The following is a 20,885-nucleotide window of genomic DNA, read 5'->3' as shown; positions in this document are numbered from 1 at the left end:
TGCTGTAATTGTGAGCTTGATCAGCGTGATAGTGAGGGGCTCAGGCTAATAGCGACACTGCAATTGTGAGGGGGTCAGGGTAATAGTGACGCAAAACGTGTGAGCGGGTCAGGCAAATAGTGATGTAGTACGTGTGAGGTTTCAGGCCGATAGTGACGCAGTAGAGGTAAGAGTGTTGGTGTGCTAGTGACGCAGTAAGTGTGAGCCGCTCAGGATGATAGTGACGCAATAAGCGTGAGGTTTCAGGTAGACACCCATGCAGTACGTGTGACGTGTTCGGGGTGACAGTGATGCAGACACTTTGAGGGTGTCAGATTGAGAGTGACACAGGAAATATGAGGGGACAGGTTGAGAGTGACACAGTAAGTGTAAGACGTCAGGCTGATAATGACATACTAATTGTTATGGAGTCAGGATAATAGTGATGCAGTGAGTATGAGTTGTCAGGGTGATAGTGACACACACGGTGTGGGTGGGATAGAGTTATAGTGATGCACCAAGTATGAGGAGGTCAGAGTGATAGTGTGCAGGGTCTGGCTGAAGGTGACGCAAGAAGAGTGAAAGGTTCAGTGTGATCTGGACTCACGAAGTTTGGGGGGTCAAGGTGATAGTGATGCTGTAAGTATAAGTGGGTCAATCTGATAGTGACACAGTAGATTTGAAGGGATCAGGCTGGTAATGATGCAGTAAGCGTGAGGGGGTCAGGCTGATATTGATGCACAAAGTGAGAGAGTGTCAAGGTTATGGGGATGCATTAAGTGTGAGCAAGTTAGAGGGAGAGTGACGCCGTTAGTGAGTGGGGTTTGGCTGATAGGGATGCAGTAGGTGCGCATGTGTCAGGGTGTGAGTGATGCAGGAAGTATGAGGGTGCCAGAGGGATAGTGACGCATTAAGTATGAGGGGACAGACTGATTGTGACGCAGTAATTCTGAGGGGATCAGAGAGATACCAACGCAGTAAGTATGAGGGCGTCAGGCTGTTAGTGACGCTGTCAGTGTGAGTGTTGAAGCTCATAGTGAAGCAGTAGGTGTGAGGTGGTCAGTGTGATTGTGGCGCAGTAAATGTGAGAGGGTCAAGGTGATAGTGACATAGTAACTTTGAGGAAGCAGTGTTGTAGTGACACGGTAAGCGTAAGGAGTCAGGGTAATAGTAACATAGGAAGTGTAAGGGCGTGACTGATAGGACAAAGTAAGTGTTTAGCAGTCAGGCTAATAATGACGCAGTCAAAATGAGGGTCTCGAAGTGAAAGTGGCGCAGTAAATGTGAGGGCGCCAGATGGATAGTGATGCAGTAACTTTGAGGGTTTCACGCTGATATTAAGTGGGTAAGTGTGAGGGGTCAGGTCTATAGTGATGCAGTAAGTGTCGGCAGGTCAGGCTGATAGTGATGCATTCAAAGACCAAATATCCAAGGCTCACTGTAGTGCTGAATAGTGAGACTTCTCAAGGCTAAGAAAAAAATCAATAGTTCTCATCCTGGTCATAAATCACAATGCTTCGTTTTAAAATTGTCCTCTCCTGCTTCTAGATTCACCAATGAGGGAACAAAATTTAATTGCACCACCCTGTTTATCTCTTCAAATAGTTTACAACTCTCAATGAAATTGCCTCTGTTGTTTTGAAACTGTTAAAAAAAAGACCGGATTTGCCCAATTTCAATTCACAGGACTAACTTTCATCCATGACATCAAGACTAATTACAATTCGTGGTAGTCCTCATATGGCATTAGTATCTTTCCTAAATTGAGGATTATAATTCCTCATACTGTAGTCCAAGTGCAGTCGAACTGAGCCACAATACATTGGAAATAATGCTTCGTTCTCATTCCCTGAAATCCTTCTGCAGCTTTCACAACAGACTTCAACAGCTGCTACTAGACTTCAATGACTTATTAAAAACTTCTCCAAGATGCAATTCTAAAAATCTGTCCATCAGACTTTTTACTTCTCACCTTCGATAATAATCTCCACACATCTCCCTCCTGACAAGGATGATAAAGTCAAATCGCTGCTATTTATTAAATCATGAGGGACATGGATAGGTTTACTCGTCAAGGTGTTTTCCTGCTGGTGAGGAAGTCAAAATTTAGAAAACATCGGTTTAAAATTAGTGGTTAAAGATTTAAAAGGGACGTCAGGGGCAAGTTTTTCAATCGTGTCCAGAATGAACTGCCAGAGAAATTGTTGGAGACTGGTACAACTGTAACATTTAATGGCATCTGGATGGATATATGAGTAACAAGGTTTAGAGGGATGTGGGCCAAATGTTGGCAAATGGGACCTATTAATATAGGATAACTGTCCACCATGGGCAAGTTGGAAAGAAGGGCCACTTTCCATGTTGTATTGTTCAAGGACTTGATGACTCTAGAACAACTGCAGAAACTTTGCAAATAATTCCGTCAAGACGATTTCAAGTTCCAAATCTTCAGTCACTCTTCCTCTCTTGTATTCACAAGTTCATTACCTGATGTCAGAACTTACGGATGAGTTGCTGGATCCATTCCTGTTAATTGGTTCTGCATTCTTTCTCATTCCGATTTTTCTTTTATGAATATAGCTAGTGTTTATGGACTTAGCATCAGTATTTCTAATACCATATTTTGCTGAATATTTAAAAACAACTTTGGCACCAGAAGATGAGCAATTGAGTCAAAGTCGATCGGACGCAGTGAGACAAAGATCCTCTCTTCATGTGGTGTACATCCGTGATTCTAAAATTCGACGAAGAATCATTCCCAAAACTTCAGCTGTGTCAGGATCTAGTTTGCGGTGAAAGCCTGTCAATCTGCTAAGGTAACGTTCGTCTGGGTCTCTGCAAAGGATTTGGCGAAATCTTTGGGTCTTGACAATTTGTTCTTCAAATTACGCATTTCATTAATTCAGTTCTTTTACTATGAAAATTGGCAAATTTTGCTGCAGCTGTGATGGCCGAGAGGTTACGGCGTTGGATTTGAAAACCAATGGGGTCTTCCTGCGCAGGTTCGAATCCCGCTCACAGCGTTGAATCTTTCAAAAGTCATTTATTCCTTTGCAGAATTTGGATTTCAGTTCCAAAACATTTGTTGAACTATCGTGAAATTTGGATGTTCGGGAGCAGGGGTTTGGAATTAAGCAAAACAAGAAGCAATGCAATACATGTACCTGCAGATGATGATTTTTTTTTAAATCAATTGAAAGTCAAGCTGAGAAAGTTCAACCTAATTTACAACTGACTCTCAAGGCCAATTATCTATTATATCAGCAGTCAATAAATTAGAAAAAGCAACTCCATGTGTGGAAAGGAACTCGACTGATCCAGGTTCCTGGCTTGAGGTGTGATAATGCAAGGCGATATCAGCGGAGTAGAATTTTCTGGAAATATTAGAAATGGAATGTTAACGGTCTTCTGCTGTCCACATTCGTAAGAAACTGTGCATTAAGAACTGAATTTGAAAATTAACGATGAAAATCAGACTTAGCCCTCTGCTTGTGGGGTACCATTGTTCAGAACAATTGGTTGTTGCTGAGACTAAAATTGACCAAAATAATCGATAGGGATCTTATCCACGACCTTCGTTGGAGCAGTTGGTGTGGAGAGCTCAGCTTGAAGAACCAAATGCCAATTATTCATTTTGGCAGTCTGAATTGCTTAGTTAAACATACTCCCAGTTTAATGAAAAAACCTTTGCTGTCAGAGCTAGATGTTTTCATGTCAGCATGTTCCGATATGAGAAGACACTCCATGGAGTAGATCTGACTTAAATTTTGACTCTAACGTCAGAGATGTTGACACATTTCTGCCCCAAAACAGCACTACCATTGGTATCAAATCAAACGAAACAAAGGACTTAGACATTTCCTTTCTGCAAACTCTGCCAATAGACCGTTCAGGCCCGATGTAGGAATAGGGCGTGGTGACATCTGTTCGCAAGTGAATCACTTCATTCTTGCTCACGATCCATAAACCCCAATTCATTTTGAACTTCTTAGCCATCAGCATGATAAATGTTACATAATGCATAGGTTTGCTTCTCGAAAGAAAGAGCGAAATCTTATTCAATGCAGACGCAAATTCAAGTTGTCCCTGGTCGACCAGAAGACAGATATCGCGAAACAAAGTGAATACAGAAAACAATCAATGATTTCTGGGAGTCAAAAATATGTACTGGAAGAACGGAAACATATATTTGGAACTAAAGTCACATACCACTTTCAGACTAAATGTTCTTGAACCGTTATCTTAATTTGACCTTCATCTCCACCATTGCTGCAAAAATTATCTTAACAACTCAGAACTTTATGTTCTTTGATATTGTCTGCTTCATGTTTCTATTGATTTTGAAACTAAAAACGGACAATAGTAATGCACCCTATTTCACTTGCAAAGATCAGAAGAAGATCAATTTATAAGAGAACAGGAATAAAGCTACGTCTGTCTTCTGAGAGAAAACACAGTTACCATTTCGACTCCAAAAAGTCTTCTTCAGAAGTCTGCGCAATGAACTCGAAATAGTAGACCGAAAACGAAAAAAAGAAGCCATAATGCCGCGAATACACCACCCGCAAGCACATCAAGTCCTACTCGAATATGCTGTATTACAACTCTCAACATCAGTGGGGAAGGGAACAAAGCTCATTCTGCAGTTGTCAACCTGTTATGACGTAGATTGTAAAGTCAGAAATATGATTAGGTTAAAAGTGGGATGGAAGCGGGATATCAGAAGTCTGAAAAAAGCAAGTGCGTGCTCTGCTTTGAAGAAGGTTGGCAGTGATGAAAATGGAAATTAACTACAGTGAGGGGGGCTTCATTAATACTCAGAATCGTTGCAACACACAGGGATGCAATTCTGTTTGCTGGGTTTCTGTTCTGCCATTTTATAATCACGACTGCTGTTGGGTTTGGTTTCCATTCCAGGCTTAGGTGACTGCCTGATGGAAGTTTGCACATTCGCCCAATTTCTGTGTGGTAGCTCTGGTTTGCTGCCATATTATAAACGTTTGCAGTTTATTTGGATTCGCCATTGAAAGCACACGGTTACAGAGACAGGGATGTGGAGAGTGTCTGGATAGGACGTACTTCAGAGGATTTTAGTGAACTTAAATAGACAGAGTGGGGTAAGTCTGCTGTTTCCTGGGTGAGCAACATGGACAGAGAGGGGTCAGGCTATTCTTCCCTGAGGGAGATACATTGACAGATTTGGATTAGTTGCTCTTACCTGTGTCAGTCACGCAGATACAGTAGGGTCAGTCTGCCCTTCTCTGGGCGAATTTCTTTCACAGAGTGGTGACAGTCTGCTCTTCCCTGCCTGAGTGAAACAGAAAGAGCCGGGTCAGTATTCTCTTCCCTCGATAATTTATGTTGACAGTCTGGCTTCCGTGTGCTCTTCTCTGGCGAGTTACATTGGTAGAGTGGGGTTAGTGTTCATTCATTGGGTGAGTGCCATAGACAGAATGGGATCAGTCTGCTCTTCCCTGAGTGAATTACATTTATAGAGTGGGGTCAGACTGCTCTTCAGTGAATGACTTGTATTGACCGTGTGGGGTCAGTCTGCTGTGTTGCACTGAGAGTGTGGGGTCAGTCTGCCCTTCCCTCGGTGAGGAGCACTGACTGAGTGGCGTCAGTTTGCTCTTCCCTCAGTGAGTTACATTGACAGAGTGGCATCAGTCTACTCTTTCCTGTTCGAGTCACATGGACAGAGTGGCGTCAGTCTGCTTTTCACGGAGTGAGTTATTTGGACAGTGTGGGATCAGTCTGCTCTTCCCTGGGTGAGTTGCATTGACAGAGGGGCGTCAGTCTGCAATTTCCTAGTTGTGTTAAAGTGATCGCGTGAGGTCAGATTGCTCTTCCCTGGTTGAGTCACATTGACAGATTGGACTTCATCTGCTCTTCCCTGGGAGAGTCATATTAACAGAATGGGGTCAGTCTGCTCCTTTCTAAGTGAGTAATATCACAGAGTGCACTCAGTCTGTTCTTCCCTGGGTGAGCTACGTTAAGAGAGTGGTGTCAGTCTGCTCCTCCACGGGCGTGTTACTTTCTCAGAATCGTGAGAGTCTGCTCTTCTCTGTCTGAGTTTAACAGCATGGATGGTTTTATTACTGTCTTCGCTGGATGATTCACATAGACAGAATGGAATAAGTCTTCTCATCTCTGAGTGAGTTACTTTGACAGAGTGCGGTCAGGCTCGTCTCCCTGCTTGTGTTTCATTGACAGAATCAAATCAGCCTGCTCTTTTCTGGATGAGTGACAGAGACAGAATGGGTAAAGCCTGGTCTTCTCTGAGTGGTGTCAGTCTGCCATTTACTGGGTGAGTTACATATAACGTGTTGGTTCAGTCTCCTCTTCCCTGGATGACTAACATTGACAGAGTGGCGTCAGTCTACTCTTCCCTGGGTAAGTTACATTAACAGAGTGCGGTCAGGCCATAATTTCATCGTTGAGTTACATTGATCGTGTGATGTCAGACTTCTGTCCCCTGGTTGAGTTACATTGACAGAGTGGGGTCCATCTGCTCTTCCCTGGATGTGTTACGTTAGCAATTTGGGGTCTGTCTGCTTTCCGCAATCCAGGAAATCCATCTCTAGCGGTTTCTTATCAGTACCTACATACTAAGGATTTGAGGAGTTAACAAAAGTAACTCGTCCCCGACATCTTTGGGATAATTAGGGGTGGTCAGTGAATCTTATCCCATTGAAAGACAACTGTGTCCCAGAAATGCATTTCTAATAATTGCATGTTCTAATTCGACACTGCAAGCGGTCGGGAATAACTTGAGGAGAGTTGCAGGGTAGAATAATTAAAGTCAAATGCACTGATGCCTAGGAGACATGACACAAGATGTGAGTGTGGAGCTGATGGTGCAAGGCTCAGTGTCAGTGCTATTGGTTCAGCATTTATTGCTCACTCTTCACAATGACTCACACACCACTGCTGTCAATTCACAACAATGATCCTATTCATCTTGGTTTGAAAATCCCTGCGTGTGTTTTAGCGTGGTTAATGGGATGCGAGTGGAGATGAGCACATCCTCTTTATTCTGTCAGTTTTAACAGACAAAAATATCTGTTGGATGCCAATGCAAGAGGATACTGTCTTTTTCTGCGCCTTTTTAGTGGGGCATGCTCAGCATTGAAACGACTGTTTTTGCCTAAGCAGAGTTTGATTGCCATTCATACTGAGCAACATTAATACAGAAAACGCGTTTTCGAATTCCTGTGATCAAGTGGTTCAGGCATTGCACATATGGACGAGAAATCTGGCTTTGAACGTGGCGCCATGGCTTAGCTGGTGAAAGCAGCTCCCATCACACAGGTGCCTGCTCATTGTATTGAAAGCTCGTTATTTCTCTCAAGTATTGTGTTGCTGATCGAGAACCTCAGTGTCCTGTTTGAATTGCTGTATATTCTGATTTCGCATTCCGGCTTCATTTTCCTGTTTAAATCCAGTAGTGTAGGTCGCTCTTTTTAACTACTATTTTAACCTGGAGATTCTTCCCGCAGTTTCACAAGCACTTCTGCTTCTCATCCTCTTATTCTCATTCCTTCATTCCCAGTTTTGTCGAAATTACGTGGTGAGGCAGGAGACACTGCAGAATTCCCGGGAAATGTTGTGGTAATGGCACTGACACCACGACATGATCACCCTCATTCTCTGCTGTCACCATTCATTCGTTGTACACCAACAGTAAATGCATCGTTGTTCTTCTTCAGCTGTCATGTAATTACTTTCTTTTTCTGTTGGATAAGGAATTCAACTTTAACATCGAAAGGGTCTTTAGATTTTGAGGAAGAAATGTCTCCTTGCCTCAGGTCGAAGTATCCAGAGAATACTCCAGAGAATGTGAGACTACTTCGACCGACTCCAGCCAGGCGTCAGAAAGCCTGTCAGCAGTTCGAATCTCAAACTGTTTCTGAATGTCAGGCTTTTCAAGAGCAGAAATGGGTAATGAGGGATACAGACAGCCAGAGAGTCGGAGAATGTGAAAAAGGCCCAGGAGCATACAGAGACAAATATAGAAAAAACAAAGACCCATATTGAGGCAGATACTGAAAGAAACAAATCTCCATTCGGCGTGACTGCTAAATAACAGAAACTAAAAGGAAATGTAGCCATTAAAACATAGCCTTCCACCAGCTCAGGAAAATGAAAGTAGCATGACAGCTGATTAAGTTCTTTTAAGATTGTAAATTCGATGTTTGTAAGATCAAGAGTGATTTTGATAAATATCCTGATTCGACAGGTAAGATTATCATTTTCCCAACAGTATAATCTAGAAATCTATAATAAACCTGTTTCTGTCCATCTTAAGAAACAAAGCCTGTTTCTCTCCATAGATGTTGCCAGGTGTAGCGGGTTTCTCTATCAATTCTCGTTTTTAGTTCATATTTCCAAAACCTGTATCTTTTTGATTTTTGATAACCTGGCACAAAACCAAGCATTACCAGGTTCGGACAAGTGGTAAGAAATACTGGTACCACGAAATATTTGCTCAGTAAAACATGCATTCGCTGTCCGAGAATAGAACCAACACTATTGCGGTTAGAGTTCCAAATCCTAACTACGAGATTACACGGAATGAAGACAGACGCTCTTGCACTTATTCTCAATGAAATGGATTTGCCATTTCATTTCTGATCAGTTTCACTGCAGATTGGTTTCTACTCGTCTTCAAGTTTGCAGAATGGAAAATCCCATTTGGCTCATGGTGCAGTCTGGTTTAAAGACATTCATCGATTCTATTCCCAGTTTCCAGATTTGGTCCATAACCTTGTGTGTTCTGATGTTTCCAGTGCAAATAGCAGTGAGGTTCTTGCTTTGATCTTAGATGACACAACAATGGGATTGAAGTTTGACATAGTCACACTGTGTTATTCCCCACGTCGTGTCTCCCCCAGAAAGAGACACACAGACACATTCCCCGAGAGTGGCAGAGTTCTCAGGATTTGACCAGCACCTTGTGCTTCACTTCAGATGTCCGCTCCAACATACAAGTTCAACCGCCAATAGGCAGCTTTTGGTTAAACCAAAGCCAGTTCTACAGACAATGAGAGACGTTGATCTGAGCTAGAATTTGAATTGGACGAAAGAAACTGTAAATTCGAAAACCCAAACCCTTCCGTTCCTGACAGACAACAGGAATGGACTAGCATGCTGTATCCTCGTGATTTTAAATGCGAACCGACAATCCCCTAATTCGACGTCAGGCGTGTTACCAATTCCATCACTGACCCAAAAACCAGGTCTGACTGTGACAGTTTGTCTATAGGTAATGTAAACGTCCACATCAGGGCAACAGCATTCACAACGTGAAAAATCAGCAAACATGATCACCGTTACAGTTTCACTTGGAATGCCCCACTCTGTGAAACATTTCCTTTCACTGTGCTTTCATACTTGAAGTTTTTTACATTCCAGAGCCTGAACTAATTCAGCGAGAAACCACTGATGATTTCGAGCCCGTCATCCGGAATGAATCGAGTTGAACGTTGCCTTTCTTGCTGCCAACACATCAGCGCAGCTCAAAACGAGCTCGTGTTAGCATCAGTCTTTACTTAACTTGCTGCAGTATATGTGCTGAACAACATCAGATTATCACAGCATTGCCTTCTTCACATTGAAACCAAGGGTGATAATATGAACCGACTTGGAAACTTGGAGAGAGAAACACTGCTGACGAAGACGATTATGGCGTGAAGAGCAGGCACTAGAGTTTGTACAGGTCCCAAAGGCTACTGCAGTATCAATGGACATCCCTGCATACGAGTCTGCGGTTGCATGGCCCAGAACATCCTTTCATTCCCATTCAGGAAATGGAGACGAATTATCCGAAAGAAAACTAAATCATGGTTGCACCCAGAAGTCACATATGGATCCTGCCAGAACAATTCAGTGATCGATCAGCATCTGTCTGGAAGGACAATGGCAGCAAATACAAGTGAAAGCTATCACCGCAATTATCCCTCCAAGGTTCTCGCGTTTCCTAGTTAAAAATATCTTGCTGTTCCTTCAATGTCACTACTTCTAAATCCTTGCCTCATGGCATCATACCTGTACCCCGCTACTGAGGACATCCAGGGTTCTGCAGAGTGACTCACAATCTCAATCTCTCGAGTAATTAGGGATTGACGTTGTATCCCACCACATTGAGCAATGACTTTGTCCCAGTAATACGTTTCCAAAAGCTGCAGTTTCTAAGGGAACACTTGCAAGCTGTTGGGAATAAGTAGTGATTCGGAGATGCAGGTGTTGGACTGGGGTGTACCAAGTCAAAAATCGCACAACACCAGGTTATCGTCCAACAGGTTCAATTGGAAGCACACTAGCTTTCGAAGCGATGCTCCTTCATCAGGTGTTTGTGGAGGGCTCGATTGTAACACAGAATTTATAGCAAAAATTTGCAGTGTGATGTAACTGAAATTATACATTGAAGAATTGATTGTCTGTTAAGCCTTTTGTAGGGGGTAGAGTAATTTTTAAACGGTTAGCTGCCTTTTAGTCTTTTCTACCTTATAGTAAACACAAGCAGACACTCGAAACTGTTGCTGGAACTCTCCCATGTTTATATGAATGAAATAGTTGTAACAGCTTTCCTCGATAGTTGAGATACCGCCCTTAAACACAGTTGTACAACATCATCCATATAAGGGAAGAACGGGAAGCTCGAACACTGATTGGCCAAGTGAATGATAAAATAATCGCAGGCACCAGAACCCAAATAAGGAAAACAGTGGGGAATCCGAGCACTCGTTGGTCAAGGCAGCAGTAGTAGACCCAGCCCACATATACATGTATATAATGCTGGAGATTACAATGCTTGTGTGTGTGTACCTTTGGGAACAACACCCGACTTTGCAAAGTTGAATGAAAAAGTTTTGGACAGACTCCTCCGTGTCTTTGTTCCTGGGAAGGGAAATAAAAGTGCCGTAGATAGGGCCGGACGGCCACTTATCTCGCACAATTGGGGGCTTGTCCGGGATGAAATAATTATTGCCGGGGGGGACAGTCTCTTGGGCTCACATCAAGTCGGATTACAACAAAGACGCGTCTAGTATATATTTATACTTCTCACTGATCACCTTGGTCCATCGGCCGTCGGCCAAGAGAGGATGTGACCTGGCTCATTTAAAAATAATTTTGAATCCTGGAAAATGAACATACGGACGAGTGCTGGGACGACCGGTTAGTGACTATACACGGGGGTACACACATTTAAAAAGGCCAGACAACTCCGTGCACGGATCAAGGTAAGAGATTCCTTTGTTCTTCCTTGTTGGCCGTGTGGTTTTGACGGTCATCTGTGAAAACGCTTTGGGCGTTTAAGACCAGGACCGAAGATATACCATGGGAAATCAGACTTCTAGATTTAATAAGGAAAAGTCAGGGAAGACTGCAAATGGGAAAGAAATACCCCCCGATAGTCCATTAGGTCGGAAGTTAAGTCTATGGACGGACAGTAGTAGAACGAAGGACTTAAAGAAAGAGACCCTTACTCAGAGGGATGTTCCCTATGGGCAGGTTGAACGAATAAATCTCGAGCTGGAACAACGTGAATCCCTCTTGGGCGGGGGTAGTATTAGAGACGGGCAGTTTGATGAACAAGCTCGGGAGTTATGAAATGCTCTGGAGAAGAAACTTATGGTTGAAAAATTACAGGCTGTAAGAAAAGACACGGGGGATTTGTAGGGGGTAGTGTAATTTTTAAATGGTTAGCTGCCTTTTCGTCTTTTCTACCTTATAGTAAACACAAGCAGACACTCGAAACTGTTGCCGGACCTCCCCCATGTTTATATGAATGAAATAGTTGTAACAGCTTTCCTCGATAGTTGAGAGACCACCCTTAACCACAGTTGTACAACATCATCCATATAAGGGAAGAACGGGGAGCTCGAACACTGATTGGCCAAGTGAATAACAAAATAATCGCAGGCACCAGAACCCAAATAAGGAAAACAGTGGGGAATCCGAGCACTCGTTGGTCAAGGCAGCAGTAGTAGACCCAGCCCACATATACATGTATATAATGCTGGAGATTACAATGCTTGTGTGTGTGTACCTTTGGGAACAACACCCGACTTTGCAAAGTTGAATGAAAAAGTTTTGGACAGACTCCTCCGTGTCTTTGTTCCTGGGAAGGGAAATAAAAGTGCCGGAGATGGGGCTGGACAGCCACTTATCTCGCACACATTGATCCCTCAAAGCTGGTACTCAAGTTTTTAGCTTTATTCAGAAGGCGTATGGTGTATTGGCTTTCATTAGCAGGGGGATTGAGTTTAAGAGTCACGAGGTTATGCTGCTGCTCTATCAAGACCTGGTTAGACAACACTTGGTATATCGTGTTCAATTCTGGTTGCCTCATCATCAAAAATATGTAAAAGGTATAGAGAGGGTGTAGAGGAGATTTATCAGGATGCTGCCTGGACTGGAAGGGAGATCTTATGAAGAAAGGTTGAGGGAATTAGGGCTTGACTTTTTGAAATGAAAAGGGACGAGAGATAACTTATTGGAAGTGAATGAGATGATTTGAGGCTTAGATAGAGAGGATAACTACATACTTTTCCCATTACAAAAATGGAAATAACGAGGGGACATAAATTGACGGTGATCAGAGGAAGGTGTATAAGAGAGAGGTCAGGGGTGGGTTCTTCACATATACTGTAGCAGGTGCGTACATTGCACTGCCAGCAGTGGTAGTAGGGTCCGATACATTAGGGACATTTAAACAACTCTTAGATAGGCATATGGCTGATAGTACAATGTAGGGCCTGTAGGATAAAAGGTCAGCACAACATTGAGGGCCGAAGGGCCTTGCGCTGTGCTGTACTGTACTACGTTCTAAATAGGGAGGGTTACAATGGCACAAAGAGGTTTCAGCAAGCTGGGAAGGATGTGATCTGAATGAAGAGACGCAAATAGGAAGGTGTTCTCGGATTGTCGAGGGTAACACAGACAGCAATGGTCTGATCTGGAGTAGATGACCCAGACTGGGAAGGGTGTGAGGACTGGAGGTGGTTTCACAGGGAGGGAGGACCATAGAACCACAGGGTGTTACAGAAATGTGGATAGCTGTAGGGCCTACAGGTGTTCATGGAGATGGGGAGATTGGAAGGGATGGAGCAGTTTACAGGTAGAAGGATGTTGGTAGGATGGGGTGTTTCATACAGACAGCAGTGGTTTTGGTGAATGGAGCAGATTATGGAAATCAAGACGGTTTTATAGATTAGAAGAACACACAGCTACGTGGAGGGCAGTCGCGACAGAAGATGTTTATAGTTAAAGAAAGAATAAGGTTCTGCAGGTTATTTAGATATAGAGGATGTGGAGTCGGACATTTTTACCAGGAGGAAAGGACAGTAATTTTGGTTAGAGACAGTTTCACGGATAAGGGAGCATTAGTAACCTCCTCAAGTTTGGTCAAATTGGGAAGGGTTGTCGGGGAGGGTGACGTTTCCACAGATAGGGGTGTAACAGCTGGAGAAGGTTATGGAGATGACTGAACAGATGGAGAGACTGGAACAGCTTGAATTGACAGGGTAGGAGATAGCCATGGGAGGATGTTACATATATAGGTGAGTCTTTTCGGAAGTGAATCAGATAGTCACAGGCATTGGAATGAGTTCTACAGATCAGGAGTTCTGCACGGACCTGAGAGGATTGTTCGGTCTCCACAGATTGATTGTATCTTTCGGACTGGAAAGCTACAAATAGCTTAAAGTCAATGTATGCTGCTTACTTTTTCCTGAACAGAGCCTCAAGATCTCTCATCAGCCAGGGATCCCTGAACCTGCCAGATTTTCCCTTTACTCAAACACACAGGCCTTGGATTCTTGAGATCACACTTTTAAAAGCCTCCCATTTGTCAGTCATTTCTTTTCCTTCAAACAGAGTCACCCAATCGATGGTAATCATAATGGGGAGGAGACGTTGTTGGACTGGGGTGGACAATGTTAAAAATCACACAACACCAGGTTCCAGTCCAGCGGGTTTAATTGGAGGCACTAGGTTTCCGAGCGCTGCGTTTTCATCAGGTGGTTGTGGAGCACAATCATTAGGCACCGAATTTATAGCAACAGGACAGCAGTGTCATGGAATGTAATATCAAACACATTTAGTTTCAGCATTTCACCTTTTAGGATGATCACCTGTGCTTCGAAAGCTGGTGCTTCGAAATAAACCTGTTGGACTTAAACCTGCTGTTGTGCGATTTTTAATTCACCCGATCAACCTCGCCTCGATTCTGCCAAATAGTCCCAAAATTGGCCCTGCTCCAGTTTCACACCTTAATCTGTGGACCTGTTTCATCTTTTTCTATAACTATGTTAAAACCAGGACAGTTGTGGTCACTGGACCCAAAGTGCTCTCTGACTGACTATTCAGTCACTTGCCTGACCACATTGTCTGAGGGAGGTCCAGTGTTGCACCCGCCTGAGTAGATTTAGGCCTTATTCGAGTTACATCTCGATTTAAGAAAATTTCTTGGACACATTTGACAAATTGCACTCTGTACGGGCCTTTTAGTCTGTGGATGGCCCAGTCCATCCAGGGGAAGTTAACATCTACAACCAATGCTACATGATTATTTCATTAGGTACGTGCAATCTCTCTACACATCTGCTCCTCTAGTATCCGCTGGCTATTTGGGGATCTTGAACACTGTCACAACAGAGTGCCCATCCCCTTTTTGTTTCTAACGTCTCAACATATGGCCTCATTTGATGACTCTTAAAGCGTATCATCTCGATGCGCTGTTGTTCTGACCTCCCGCATCAAAAGGGCAGCTTCCCCTCCTCACTTACTTGTCCTTCTGACACACCTGTAGCTTCTGTATACTGGAACATTGAGCTGCCAGTCCTGCCCTTCTCTCAGCCATGTTTCTGTTATGGTTATAATATCCCAGTCCCCAGAGCAAATCCATGCTCCGAGCTCGTCCTCCTTACCAGTCATTGAAATAAATGCATGTTAAACCAAAATGCATGTTTCCCTCCCTTGACTGTGCCCCTGGATACCCTGAATAGCAAACTTGTTCTCGATGGCTGATGCATTTTTCCTCTGACTGTTCGATAGGCCCTCCCTTATTCAGAGTCCCTGCCAAACCTTTTTAAACCCTCCCCGAATAACACTAAGAAATCTCCCTGCCGGGATACTGGCGTCCCTCTGGTTCAAGTCAAACCTGTCATCTTGTATAGGTCACCTCTAGCTCAAAAGAGATATCAATGATCCAAACCTTAACCTCGCCAACTCCCCCCCACCCCCACCCCCCAACTCCTCAACCACACATCCATCCGGCCTATCTTTCTATTTCTATCCTCACTGGGGCAGGTGGCACTGGGAGCAATCTGGAGATCACTGCCCTTGAGGTCCTGCTTTTTAACTTCTTACCTAACTCCTGATACTCATTTCACAGGACCCCATCCCATTGTCTACCTCTGTCATGTGGGCCCATGTGCACAATGATCTCTGGCTGTTCACCCTCCCCTTCAGAATGTTCAGTAACCGCTCAGACACATCCTTGACCCTGGTTCCCTGGAGGCAGCACACCACCCGGGGATCTCTTCTGCAGCCACACAGTCTCCTGTCTGTCCCCCTCACAACGGAGTCTCCTATCAGTATCACTATCATTAGAGAGGATCTGGCAAACATATACTGGGAGGACTATCTGCAGTTTGTTTATATTTGGAAAGTGGGAGTATGTTAAAGTGATACAGTGAGAATTCAGGGCCAGTGTGTTCCTGATGAAGGAATAGAAAAGGCAGCAAATCCAGTGAATACTGATCAAGCGACATCGTGAGTTTGATAAAGAAAACACCGTGCAATAAAACCAGGTGAAGCCATTCAAACCTTTAGGGACTGCAAGGATATCCTTAGAAATGAGGGACACACAATTACCATAAAATATCTTTGTCAGATACTATTAAGGAAAAGTCACAAGGTATTTTATCAGTATGTTTAGAATATGAGGATTACTGAGGAAATAGTGAGGTCTGTTAGAAACCAAAGAGACAATCTGTGCATGGAGCCAGAGGAACTAGGTGAGGTCTTCAATGGATAATTCTCACCTGTATTCACACAGGAGAAAGGCATTTTAGCCATGGATTTTATTTGGGATGGTGAGGTTCGAGAATATGTTAAGATCAATACGGAGGAGGTATTATATGTTCTCATAGGCATAAAGCTGGAGAAATCCCCAGTGCCCGATAAAATGTATCCCAGGCTGTTATGGGAGGTAAGGGAGGTGGTTGCTGAGGCCCTGGTGGATATATTTAATAGTTTTCTGGCCACATGTGAAGTGCCGAATGACTGGAGGATAGCTAATGTAGTTCCTCTGTTTAAGAAGGGCAGCAGGGATAGGCCAGGTAATTACAGAGCAGATAGTCTGACATCAGGGGGAGGGAAATTATTGGAAACAATTCTGAGGATGAATCAACACTTACAAAGGTAAGGATCATCTCGGCTCAATCCTCACAGATTTGGGAGAGGAAGGTACTGTCTGAGAAATTCAGTGGAGTTTTTTGAAATGGTGTCTACAAGTATTGATGAGGGGAGTGCAGATGTTAAATGGAATTGAATAAGGCCTTTGACAAGTTCACACACGGAAGGCTGATCCAAAAGTAAAGAGCCATTGGGGTCCAAGGCAAGTTGATAAATTGGATCGACAATTGATGGACAGACTGCTTCGTGTTTGAAATTCCTTCACCAGTGGGTGTACCACAGGGATCTGTGCAGGAATCATTGCTGTTTATGATATGCATTAATAACTGAGATGTGAAAGCAGAATGAACCATTAGTAGGCTCGCAAATGACATGAAAGGTGAGGTTTTGTCCACAGTGAGGCGGATGATCTCAGTCTAGAGTCCAATGTCTTTCAGTAGATAATTTGAACAGGATTTAGTAGTGATCGAAGTGAGATAATACCCTGTGGGAGGAATGATAAGCGACGGACAGACATAATGAACGGTAGGTCCTTGTGGAGTACTGAGGAACACAGGTACCTTGGTGGACAAGTCCATAGATCCCTGAAGGTATCAGCAGAGGGAGACAGGGTGGGGAATGGTCCTGACCTGGGGGTGGGATGAGGACCAACATTCTGGTGGGGCAAATTACTGGAGCAGCTTGAGAGGACATAAACTAGTCTGGCAGGGGTTTGGACCTTAAACTGTCATAAAGACAGAAAGAAGATTGAGCCTGATACACAAGTTAAAGAGAGCAATTTCAACAGACAAGGCAGGCAAGAACATAGGTGGGAATAGGGAACAACTGATGATTAACCTGCATTTATTTCAATAAGGAAGCTTAGGAAGATAGCTAAGGAAGATGATCGCGGGGATGGAAGGAAATATGGGACTGGAAGATTATAGTTATCATTGTGCTACTATCTGTGTGGAATATACACATTCTCCCCGTGTCTGCGTGGGTTTCCTCCGGGTGCTCTGGTTTCCTCCCACAGTCGCAAAGATGTGCAGTTTAGGTGAATTGGCTATGCTAAGTTGCCCGTAGTGTTAGGTGAAGATGTAAATGTAGGGGAATGGGTCTGGGTGGGTTGCTCTTCGGAGGGTCAGTGTAGACTTTTTGGACCAAAGAGCCTGTTTCCACACTAAGTAAACTAATCTAATCAAATCATTACAGAAACACTGCTGAGGGAGGGACAGGACCAACAAATCATTGTTTCAAGGTAGAGACACCACAGGAAGCATAAAAGGGTTGGCAAGAGAAGAAAGACGAGTGGTGGTGGGATTTGATTGCATGAAACATCACACCAATACTTAGAGAGGACAGTCCTATGGGATCGGCTACTGTGTTAGTGGAACTGTGAAATAAGAATGGGTCATCACTTTGATAAGAGTGTCCTGACCCTGAATAATCTGTGGCAGACTGAGGAACAAATACGTTGGGAGATCTCCTGTCTCTACCTGACATATGCTTACTTCTTTTTCTGAACTTTTCTCATCATCCAGCATTCCCTACACCTTACCAGCCTTTCCTTTCACCCTCACAGGAACACTGTATACAGTCTCTGGACTGCCATTATCTCATTTTGGAAGGCTTCCCAATTTCCAATAGTAAAGGTTTCATTCTTTCAAAATGGAAACTCCCCAATTACTGCATCTCGCGAAATTGCCATTTGAAAATAATGAAAAAAAGAACATTCCAAACAAAGGCTTTGATGTGGTGAGCTCTGGTCAGTCATGTAGATATACACGGAGAGTGCTTTCTACCAGAGCAGCACCAGGTCAGTGTCAGGCACACAGACAGAATGGGCAAATAGATTCACATCTGAGCTCACATCTCCGAACCTGGGAATCTGAAGCTGTGCACAGTCATTATGGTAAATATCTGCATAAATAGGACAGCGAGATCAGCCCAATAGTCCGATCAAAAAGAGTCAGTCATTCAAATTGTAATATCCTTCAGGTTCCACAACCCATTCTGGGTCCCATCCTGCAGGTTCTATGAATCCAGCTCTCTCTAGCTTCCTGCAGGATCCATGTCCCTTCATACATTTGTACCATCCTCCAGGTTCTGCGACCCTTCCCACTTCTGTAACATGACCCAGACTCGACAACCCTTCCTTCCTCTGCAATGGTCCCCAGTGGGGACTGGAGGGTGATGGGGGTTACAGAGACAGTGAATGATATCAGGATGGGAGGGTGTTGCAGATAGTAGGAATACTGCTGTGGTTAAAAATAAAGAGGCTTCAGGACTTTTGAGGGTTGATGCGAATAAAGGAGCTTTCAGAGTGAAGGAGGATTGTCGGGACATGAAGAGGCTTCACTGTTTACGAAAGTTGTAGGGATCAGAGAAAGTTACCAAGATAGGGAGGGTTTAAGATTGCAGGATTCCACAGACAACCTTTACAAGGTGAAAGGCAGGATTCTTGACAGTGTGGAGGAACAGAAGAATCTTGAAGTCCACGTCCATACATCCCTCAATGTTGTCAGTCAAGTTGATTGTCTTGTTCAGAGGGTGTATGGTGTGTTGGCTTTCATTAGCAGGGGGATTGAATTTAAGTTCCACGAAGTTATGCTGCAGCTCTATCAAGCCCTGCTTAGAGAACTTTTGGTATATTGTGTTCAGTTCTGGTTGCCTCATTATCAGAAAGATGTGGAAGCTTTAGAGAGGGTGCAGAGGAGATTTATCAGGAGTGGAGGTCCAATGAAGAAAGATTGAGAGAAGTAGAGCTTTTCTCATTGGAATGAAAAAGGATGAGAAGTGACTTGATAGAAGTGAACGAGATGATTTGAGGCCTCAATAGAGAGGATAACCAGATAATTTTCCATTTGCACAAATGGCTATAACGAGGGGAAATAAATGGAAGGTGATTGGAGAAAGTTTTACAGGAAACGTGTGACGGTTTTTTTTTACACAGAGTGACAGATGCATGGAATGCACCGCCAACATTTGTAATGGAGTCCAATACATTAGGGCCATTTAAGCAACGCTTAGTTAGGCACATGGATGATAGTAAAATGTAGGGTCTGTAGTTTAGTTTAATCTGAGAGTAGGATAAAAGGTCAGTGCAACGTCGAGGGCCGAAGGGCCTGCACTGTGCTGTTCTGCTCTATATTCTAAATAAGGAGGCTCACAATGGCACCAAGGGGTTTCAAAAAGCTGGAGAGATGGGATCTGAATGAAGAGACACAAACAGGAAGGTGTGCTCGGATTGTCAGGAGGTAACAGAGACAGCAATGGTCTGATCTGGAGCAGACGACCCAGACTGGGAGGGGTGTGAGGGCTGGAGGTGGTTTCACAGGGATGGAGGACCAGAGAGCCACAAGGTGTTACAGAAATGTGGAGAGCTGTAGGGCCTACAGGAGTTCATGGAGATGGGGAGGTTGGGAGGGATGAAGCAGTTACAGGCATAAGGATGTTGGTAGGATGGGGTGGTTTGCACAGAAAGGAATGTTTTAGGTGAATGGAGCAGATTACAGAAATCTAGACGGTTTCATAAATTAAAAGAACAAGCAGATATGTGGAGGGCAATCGTGACTGAAGATGGTTATAGTTATTCAAAGGCTTAGGTTCTGGGGGTTATTTAGGTATAAAGGGGGTGGTGTCTGACAATTTTATCGGGTGATAAGGACATCCATTTTGGTTGGAGACAGTTTCACAGATAAGGGAGCATTAGTAATATCATGCAGTTTGGTCAAAGTGGAATGTTTGAAGGGAAAGGTGACATTTACACAGATCGGGGTGTAAGAGATGGAGAAGGTTATGGAGATGAGTAGATGATGGACAGACTGGAAGACCTGACATTGACAGGATGGGTGATAGGCAATGGAGGATGTTACACAGATAGTGAGTCTTTTCGGAACTGGATCAGATAGTCACAGGCATTGCAGTGAGTTCTACAGATCAGGAGTGCTGCAGGGACCTGAGATTGATCATGTCTTTAGGACTGGAAGAAGATATGAATAGCTTAAACTCTATGTATTCTTTTCTTTTTCCTGAACAGAGCCTCAATATCCCTCATCAGCCAGGAATCCCTGAACCTGCCAGATTTTCCCTTCACTCTAACAGGGATATACTGGCCCTGGATTCTTGAGATCACATTTTTAAAAGCTTCCCGTTTGCCAGTCATTCATTTTCCCTTAAACAGACTCGCCCAATTGATGGCAGTCATAATGTGGAGGAGCTGGTGTTGGACTGGAGTGTACAACGCTAAAAATCACACAACACCAGCTTACAGTCCAGCGGGTTTATCTGGAGGCACCAGGTTTTGGAGCGCTACTTCATCAGGTGGTTGTGGAGCACGATCATTAGGCTCATAATCTATAGCAACAGGATAGCAGTGTCATGGAATGGAATATCAAACAAATTTTGTTTAATCCTTTCATATTTTTGGATGATCACCTGCGCTTCGAAAGCTAGTGCTTCAAAATAAAACTGTTGAACTATAACCTGGTGTTGTGTGA

General features: G+C 43.7%; 1 non-coding gene across 1 annotated transcript; it reads left to right on the top strand.

Annotated features, from left to right (window-relative positions):
* The first annotated feature begins 2,920 nt into the window (after positions 1–2,920).
* On the top strand, positions 2,921–3,002 carry trnas-uga (transfer RNA serine (anticodon UGA)). Its single transcript has one exon. It is a non-coding gene; the product is annotated as a tRNA-Ser (tRNA).
* The last annotated feature ends 17,883 nt before the right edge of the window (positions 3,003–20,885 follow it).

This window comes from Chiloscyllium punctatum, chromosome 23 (assembly GCF_047496795.1).
Source record: "Chiloscyllium punctatum isolate Juve2018m chromosome 23, sChiPun1.3, whole genome shotgun sequence".
Taxonomy (NCBI): domain Eukaryota; kingdom Metazoa; phylum Chordata; class Chondrichthyes; order Orectolobiformes; family Hemiscylliidae; genus Chiloscyllium; species Chiloscyllium punctatum.
Note: the sequence above shows the minus strand (reverse complement) of the source record. Positions and strands in the feature narration are given on the sequence as shown.